The sequence below is a fragment of the Macaca nemestrina genome, chromosome 17 (assembly GCF_043159975.1).
Source record: "Macaca nemestrina isolate mMacNem1 chromosome 17, mMacNem.hap1, whole genome shotgun sequence".
NCBI lineage: Eukaryota > Metazoa > Chordata > Mammalia > Primates > Cercopithecidae > Macaca > Macaca nemestrina.
The window spans coordinates 74,525,601-74,534,332 of NC_092141.1; the positions used below are offsets into that span (position 1 = coordinate 74,525,601).

Sequence of the window (8,732 nt, forward strand, 5' to 3'; positions counted from 1 at the left end):
TTTTTTTTCGAGCCAGAGTCTGTCGCCACTGCACTCCAGCCTGGGCGACACCACGAGACTCTGGTTCACACACACACACACAAAAGTATAGAAATGGAAGGGCTTGGGGAACAGGCTCTGTCTCAAGCCATCATTACCAGATGGTCAGCTGATCCCACACAACTTATTGTGAAAACACAGTAAGTATGTTCCTGAGAATTAAGGGGTTGTGGGGAAGAATGCATCTTTCTGATATTCTAAAAGCCACTCTCTAGAGAGATTAGTTATAAATGCAACACAGAGGCCTTAATACAAGTGTAATATACTTGACCTGTTCGTCACATGGTGCTGGCAAATTGCTTAATGTCTCCAGACCTCAGTTTCCCCATGTGCAAAATAAAGGGACTTGGGTGAATGGTTTGCTCCTTGGTTCCAACTTTCTGTGACTATTGATAGGCACTAGATTTTGAGAGACCTGAACCATAATGTCTACAATTCCACCACAGTTTGAGCACAGCTGAATTATCTCAGCAAGCACATGCCTGGCTTTGGATAGGTTTCATCTCATACTTCCTCACAACAAATTAAAAGAGACGCTCAGGGAAATTCAATTTCCAAGGTCACATAGCTAATAAATGACTGGGCCAGGACTTGAACCTGGACCTGCTTGTCCCAAAGCCTCTGTACCTTCCAAAACACAGTGCTTTTGCCAAGTGACAGAGATTTTCCAGATTTACAATGAGATGTTTTTATGTTATTTTGTAGGGAAACCAGATACACATAATAATATATATAAAATTAGATATACTTATATAATTATATATAAAATTACATATACTATAATTACGTATAAAATTACATATAATACATTTATAATTATATGTAATATATATGACATATAGTGTATAATATATAATATATATTTTTCTGTTATATTTTGTATGTTATATATGGGTTTTTTTGGTTTTTTTGTGGTTTTTTTTTTTTTGAAACAGTCTTGCTCTGTCACCCAGGCTGGAGTGCAGTGGCGCGATCTCAGCTCACTGTAAGCTCCATCTCCCGGGTTAACACCATTCTGCTGCCTCAGCCTCCCGAGTAGCTGGGACTACAGGTGCCCACCACCACACCCGGCTAATTTTTTTGTATTTTTAGTAGAGACAGGGTTTCACCGTGTTAGCCAGGATGGTCTCGATCTCCTGACCTCGTGATCCGCCGCCTCGGCCTCCCAAAGTGCTGGGATTACAGGCGTGAGCCACCACGCCCGGCCTATATAGGTATTTTTGAAACCCTTTAGAAGGTCAAGACTCTTCAGAAGGTCAAGGTCATTTAGCTGGGTGAACGATTAATCCCCGCAAGCAACAACACCCTGTGTATAAACTGCACCCAGAATGCAGCCCTTTCAAGATGGAGAAGGAGGGGCCTCCGGGAGGGCAGCACGCCCAGCACACCTGCCAGGTCTGTGAAAGATGGGAGAGGTTGAAGAAGAAAGAGTAGGAAAAAGCTTTCTTCCCCCCTCAAGTTAGAAAGCGGGCAGAGCAAGAGACAGAGATCAAAAACCACGCAAGGTGCCTCATGTCAACCTCTCCCTGTTTTAATTAAGCAGAGAGTCCACACCCCCACCCCCACTCCCTCAAAAATGCTTTGCACTCAGCAAGAGCTGCTTCACAGCAGGTTGCAGTTAAGCCTTCAACCAACCAGCAGCCTCAGGAAATGCCAGCAGCCCACAGGTGCGGGGCGAGGCGGGGCCCCTCCCGTTCTCCGCACCCAGGCGGAGCAGTCACAAGACGGACTAAGGAGCCGCAAGAGCGTTCCCTGAACCCTTCTCCACGGGGCCGTGATTCTCGGCAGCGAGCCTCCAACTGTGGCAACCCTCGGTAAGACAGGTATCTTCCGTGGGGACCCAGCCAACACCTACAGACATCCATACATATTAAGCTCAGAAAAACTCACAAAACAATTCTTGCCGCTATTATGTGCAATGCATTCATATTTTCTACTTTTTTTTTTTTTTTAAATGCTGGCTGCAGCTTTCTATATTAGCGTCACGATTCACTGAGGGTTTCCAAACTCATTTTGAAAATGCAGTCTGCTGGAAGGAGGCATTAATGTCCTCCAAGTTAGGCAGAGACTGACCTGCTCTCCCTCCTTGCCTCATTAGCTCTACCCAGCCCAGGTCCCTGCTCCGGCAAACTTGCAGCTCTGGAAGGTCTTTAACTCCTCCACACCTCCAGGCCAGGGCCATACTCCTTGCTCAGCCTGATGCCCACTCTCCTGTCCCTCTCTTCTTCCCACAGTTGAGACCACCTCTATGTCTCTGAATTTCTTTTTTTAAAATTTTATTTGTTTTTTTTTTTTGTGTGTGTGTGTGTTTGTTTGTTTCTGCTAGGGTTTTTTATTTTGTTTTGTTTTAGATAGAGTCTCACTCTGTCACCCCGGCTGGAGTGCAGTGGCACGATCTTGGCTCACTGCAACCTCCACCTCCCAGGTTCAAGCGATTCTCCTGCCTCAGCCTCCCAAGTAGCTGGGATTACAGGCACACGCCACACCTGGCTAAGATTTGTATTTTTAGAGACACGGTTTCAACATGTTGGCCAGGTTGGTCTCGAACTCCTGACCTCAAGTGATCCGCCTGCCTGGGCCTCCCAAAGTGCTGGATTACAGGCGTGAGCCATGGCGCCCGGCCTCCTCCCTGAATTTCTCATGTGTAACTGTTGGGGATTGCAAGCGCCTCTGTTCTCCACTGATCACCCTAGGTGTGGCTGTTCTATGGGGAACAGGTTATGAGTCCTCCAGGGTCTGTTTGTGGCCGGAGTCCCACTAATCAAAGCTTTTCCATCAACATTTCTAAGTGGAAGAGAAGGCAGAAAGTGGGGTGGAGGTGGGAGGGGCGCAGGAGGAGGGAGGACTGGGACCTCCTCCCGAGACAAACCCCATTCCTAAGGGAGGAAAATTGCAATTATTGTCAACTTTGTGTGGGGGGCCTTCCATGCTTAGCAGGAAGAGGACAATGGTTTTCAGACCCAGCATTGATGGCAACACCTGCCTTCCAGGTGGGAGGCAAGATTCCTCTCAGAGACGAGATGCTGAGGAAGATGCTGAGAGACGCCTTGGGGGACCTTCTCAGAAGAGAAAAGCAAGCCCCGCTGGACCTTCCAGAAAGGCAGGAATGAGGGGAAGGCAATGGTTAGCAGCCAGCCCCTGGGAAAGCACCGTGCAGGGTGGGCGCCTGGGGAGCAGGGGGAGCTCCAGCGATGTTGAGGAGGGCATGGCGGGTGCATTGGGGGCTTCGTCTATTACATTAAGCTCACCCAGAAAGGCAGGCTCCATGTCCCACTGGCCAGGTTCAATCCTGAGACCCTGGACTTCTTACCAAACCCCTCTGTGTTTCTGCTTCCTGGCAGTCACGTGGGTCCTGCCTCTTAGGGTTCTGTGAGAACCCAATGGGTTAATACAAATAACACACTTAGAGCATGGCCAGATACAGGAAAAGTGTTCTGTCCATTTTAATTCATCATCACATCAACTCTGCGAGATACTTTTTTTTTTTTTTCTTTTGAGACGGAGTCTCTGTCATCTAGGCTGGAGTGCAGTGGTGCGATCTCGGCTCACTGCAACCTCTGCCTTATAGGTTCAAGTGATTCTCCTGCCTCAGCCTCCCATGTAGCTGGGACTACAGGCGTGTGCCACCACGACAAATTAATTTTTGTATTTTTCGTGGAGATGGGCTTCCACTATATTGAACAGGCTGGTCTCGAACTCCTGACCTCAAGTGATCTGCCTACCTCGGTCTCCCAAAGTGCTAGGATTACAGGCGTGAGCCACTGCACCTGGCCCAAGGTGAATATTATCCCCATTTTGTAGATGAGGAAACTGAGGCTCAGAGGGCCCCAGAAGAAATGGCCTCACAGAATCCACTACACAAAGAATGTTTATTGAGCAACTGTCACGGGAAAGGCAGGAAATTCAGAGGAGACTAATAGGCCATTCTGTCCCAATGAGGTTTATGTTTCTAGTGGGGTGATGATTGCAAACCCCAGTACAGTTTTTCTGCTTTCAAAGGGCAGAGAGATCCCAGGAGAAGGAAGGTGGGAGAGGAAGGGGATTTGGGCTGGTTAGAGGAAGCTTTGCTAGAGGAACTAAGCTCCAGGATAAACAGGGTTTGTGATGGGGTGGGGAGAGAAAACCATCAACTCAGAGGCAGGAGAGGCTTTCATAGTATTCGTATCCTCTTTCCTCAGGCTCTGCATTGGCCGGTCCTGATGACAGAAAAAAAAAAAAAAAATTGCTCTGCTTCAGAGTGGGTCAAGAGACCCACTGATTAAAAGCCTCAAATGTATGAATACATATGGGCGCCAAGAAGGGAACAGACACGGGGCCTATTGAGGGTAGAGAATGGAAGGAAAGTGAGGAATTAAAACCACTATGCTTATTACCTGGGTGGCAAAATAATCTGCACACCAAACCCCTGTGACATGCAACTTACCTGCACTGTCCCTGTACCCCAAACCTAAAGTAAAAATTAAAAAAAAAAAAAGAAAGTTGAAATGACTAATAACAAAAAAAAAAAAAATGATTTTTAGACATGGGGTCTTGCTATGTTGCTCAGGCTGGTCTTAAACTCCTGGGCTCAAGTGATCCTCCCTCCTTGGCCTCCCAAAGTGCTGGAATTATTTTTAATGATGTTGGTTCCTACTTTCTTTGTTATACTTATGGAGATTCTCACCCATTGTTACCAGTTAGCTTTCCCAAACTGTGCTTTAACTGCTGATTTTGTCATAAAAAGCAGTATCTTCAAAAAAATAAATAAAATGAACAATTTGAAAACACAAAGAAGGCCTCACTGTAGGTTTTCGATCTCCAAGCGAGGCTGTATACATTCAGCCGGGGAGGAAAGGATCCATGATCACTGTTAGAGGTAAACATGGAAAAGATAGCACAGTGACTAGCCAGTGGCCCTCAACCTTGGTGGCATATCAGAATACCCTGGCAAGTCCCACCCCACCCCAATTAAGTCTGAATCTCTGAAGGTGGGGCCGAGGCGTCCGTAGGTTTTAAAACTCCTGGGGGCTGCTGTGCAAAGGCAGACTTGAAGCTCTGTTCCTTCATTTCAAAAAGAAAGAAAATGGAAGTGGCCAGAGCCTCTCTCCAGGCGAAGAACAGAAAGCAGAAAAGAACTGGCTTCTTTTTGTGATCTTGGTCCAAACCTCTTTTTCTCTCACTGAAGGATTCTCCCAGCAACCTCCAAGCAACCAGCCAAGAGACGCTGCCCTGAATTTTTGGTCCTCAGCTATAGAACAAAGAAGTCTTTGAGGTTTAACAAGAGGCTGCTCAGCTCTCTGGCCCCTGGGCTACTAAGATCGAGATTGGGAGCCTGGGCCGCCACATGTGTGAGGGAGGGAGCCTCGGAGCAGGGCTGCCAGCTGGTACCCTCCAAAGGCAGCACCTTACCTCCTGCCCACCCTCCTCCCAACCCTCAGGAGGGTGCTTGCAGTGAGATGAGCTGCCACAGGGAATAAAAACCAGCAGCACCCCCTCAGCATCCTTCCACTGTGTCAGGATCACAGTGAGCCCCAGCCCCCAGCCCAGCCCTCTCTCCCCTGGTGGGAAACCAGCTTAAATTTGACTGGTTATCAGGAATCCCTCATCTGGTCAGTGCCAAGATATCCCCAGCCTCCTGCTCCCAAACCCGGCTCCTTGGGGAGTGCTCCTCCAAGCAGGTGGAAACATAGCTTGCCTGAAGTGGTGGTAAATCTTCTTGTGGTGAGGGTTGGGAGGATAGGTGGTACTTGGACTAGACTTGGGAGTATGGGAGTGGGAAGGGCAGTGGAAGGGGGATTTTGTTCCATCTTTTTTTTTGAGATGGAGTCTCGCTCTGTTGCCCAGGCTAGAGTACAGCAGCAATTTGGGCTCACTGCAAGCTCTGCCTCCTGGGTTCACGCCATTCTCCTGCCTCAGCCTAGCTGGGACTACAGGCACCCGCCACCATGCCCAGCTAATTTTTTGTATTTTTATTAGAGATGGAGTTTCACCATGTTAGCCAGGATGGTCTCAATCTCCTGACCTCGTGATCTGCCCACCTCGGCCTCCCAAAGTGCTGGGATTACAGGCGTGAGCCACCGCGCCCGGCCTGTCCCATCTCTGTTTGTTGTTGTTGTTGCTTTCTCCAGTCTCAGAGGTAGGAGATGTTGGGCAGCATTCAAGAAAAAGTTCACCTCTCCAAGCCTTAGAGTAGGCAACTGGCCACCACCCTGCTCACTCTGGAGGTTTTAATGGCTTGCTCCTGACTGTGCCCTCTGCATTTGCCTTCATCTACCTCCATTTTTCTTTAGGGTCAACATGCCAGGACCCTACATCTTCCCCCACATCACTTGTTCACAGGGGCTCCTTCTCCTGGAGTTCTGTCTAATGGCTTCCCAGACCTGAGTCTCATGGACATGTCCACTCTTCATGTCCAACATCTCAGGAACCTTGAATACTGCTGACCACTGTGGTTGTAGGATGGTGGGAGGGTGGTGTAGGGTGGTGGTAAGGTGGTTGTAGGGTAGTATACAGTGGTGGTGAGGTGGTGGTAAGATGCTATAGGGTGGTGATAGGGTGGTTGTAGGGTGGTAAGGTGATGGTAGGGTGGTGTAGGGTGGTGGTAGGGTGGTGGTAGAGAGTGGTGGAAGGATAGTAGTAGGGTGGTATAGGGTGGAGGTAGGGTGGTTGTAGGGTGGTAGGGCAGTGGTAGAGGATGGTGGAAGGATAGTAGTAGGGTGGTGTAGGGTGGTGGGAGGGTGGTGGTAGAGGGTGTGGAAGAATAGTGGTAGGGTGGTATAGGGTGGAGGTAGGGTGGTTGTAGGGTGGTAGGGCGGTGGTAGAGGGTGGTGGAAGGATAGTGGTAGGGTGGTGGTAGGGTGGTGGTAGAGGGTGTGGAAGAATAGTGGTAGGGTGGTGTAGGGTGGTGGTAGGGTGGTGGTAGAGGGTGTGGAAGAATAGTGGTAGGGTGGTATAGGGTGGTGTAGGGTGGTGGTAGGGTGGAGGTAGGGTGGTTGTAGGGTGGTTGTAGGGTGGTAGGGCAGTGGTAGAGGGTGTGGAAGAATAGTGGTAGGGTGGTGTAGGGTGGTGGTAGGGTGGAGGTAGGGTGGTTGTAGGGTGGTGGGCGGTGGTAGAGGATGTGGAAGAATAGTGGTAGGGTGGTGTAGGGTGGTGGTAGGGTGGAGGTAGGGTGGTTGTAGAGTGGTAGGGCGGTGGTAGAGGATGTGGAAGAATAGTGGTAGGGTGGTATAGGGTGGTGGTAGGGTGGAGGTAGGGTGGTTGTAGGGTGGTAGGGCGGTGGTAGAGGGTGTGGAAGAATAGTGGTAGGGTGGTATAGGGTGGTGTAGGGTGGTGGTAGGGTGGAGGTAGGGTGGTTGTAGGGTGGTAGGGCGGTGGTAGAGGATGTGGAAGAATAGTGGTAGGGTGGTATAGGGTGGTGTAGGGTGGTGGTAGGGTGGAGGTAGGGTGGTTGTAGAGTGGTAGGGCGGTGGTAGAGGATGTGGAAGAATAGTGGTAGGGTGGTATAGGGTGGTGGTAGGGTGGAGGTAGGGTGGTTGTAGGGTGGTAGGGCGGTGGTAGAGGATGTGGAAGAATAGTGGTAGGGTGGTATAGGGTGGTGGTAGGGTGGAGGTAGGGTGGTTGTAGAGTGGTAGGGCGGTGGTAGAGGATGTGGAAGAATAGTGGTAGGGTGGTATAGGGTGGTGGTAGGGTGGAGGTAGGGTGGTTGTAGGGTGGTAGGGCGGTGGTAGAGGATGTGGAAGAATAGTGGCAGGGTGGTATAGGGTGGTGTAGGGTGGTGGTAGGGTGGAGGTAGGGTGGTTGTAGGGTGGTAGGGCGGTGGTAGAGGATGTGGAAGAATAGTGGCAGGGTGGTATAGGGTGGTGTAGGGTGGTGGTAGGGTGGAGGTAGGGTGGTTGTAGGGTGGTAGGGCAGTGGTAGAGGGTGTGGAAGAATAGTGGTAGGGTGGTATAGGGTGGTGGTAGGGTGGAGGTAGGGTGGTTGTAGAGTGGTAGGGCGGTGGTAGAGGATGTGGAAGAATAGTGGTAGGGTGGTATAGGGTGGTGGTAGGGTGGAGGTAGGGTGGTTGTAGGGTGGTAGGGCGGTGGTAGAGGATGTGGAAGAATAGTGGTAGGGTGGTATAGGGTGGTGGTAGGGTGGAGGTAGGGTGGTTGTAGGGTGGTAGGGCGGTGGTAGAGGATGTGGAAGAATAGTGGTAGGGTGGTATAGGGTGGTGTAGGGTGGTGGTAGGGTGGAGGTAGGGTGGTTGTAGGGTGGTAGGGCGGTGGTAGAGGATGTGGAAGAATAGTGGTAGGGTGGTATAGGGTGGTGGTAGGGTGAAAATGAAGTTACATGTATATATTGAGGTCTGGCACACGGTGTTTAAAACATGTTAGTGCTCTCTCCCCTGTGTATACACTCTCAAGAGTGTATGGTGTTGAGTGTACCCTGGGCCCTGGCTCTGTGTCATTCAGCAATGACTGAGGAGGGCTGGAAACAAGGAGGTGCCCATGGAGAACAAATCCACTTCTGGTTACTGGTTTGAGGCCTGGTAACAGTGGCCACCCCCGACCTTCCTGGGCTGCCGTCTTTGACGACCACCATCCCTAAGGTGAGTAGAGATGGTTCAGAGATTTTTCCTTTGTCTTTCTGCAGAGGAAGTACAACCAGAAGTTGGGATGAGTTGGCCTTGAGATGGAAGAGATTGGAGATACCCCACTTTTCCCGGTGACTGCTTT

General features: G+C 50.0%; 1 long non-coding RNA gene across 2 annotated transcripts; it reads left to right on the forward strand.

Annotated features, from left to right (window-relative positions):
• Window positions 1–1,727: 1,727 nt before the first annotated feature.
• On the forward strand, window positions 1,728–8,722 carry LOC105469021 (uncharacterized). Of its 2 annotated transcripts, none has more exons than XR_979745.2 (3): window positions 1,728–1,853; window positions 3,030–3,162; window positions 8,650–8,722. It is a non-coding gene; the product is annotated as an uncharacterized lncRNA (long non-coding RNA). The 2 variants fall into 2 exon arrangements; XR_979746.2 differs by lacking the exon at window positions 8,650–8,722 and adding an exon at window positions 4,218–5,316.
• The last annotated feature ends 10 nt before the right edge of the window (window positions 8,723–8,732 follow it).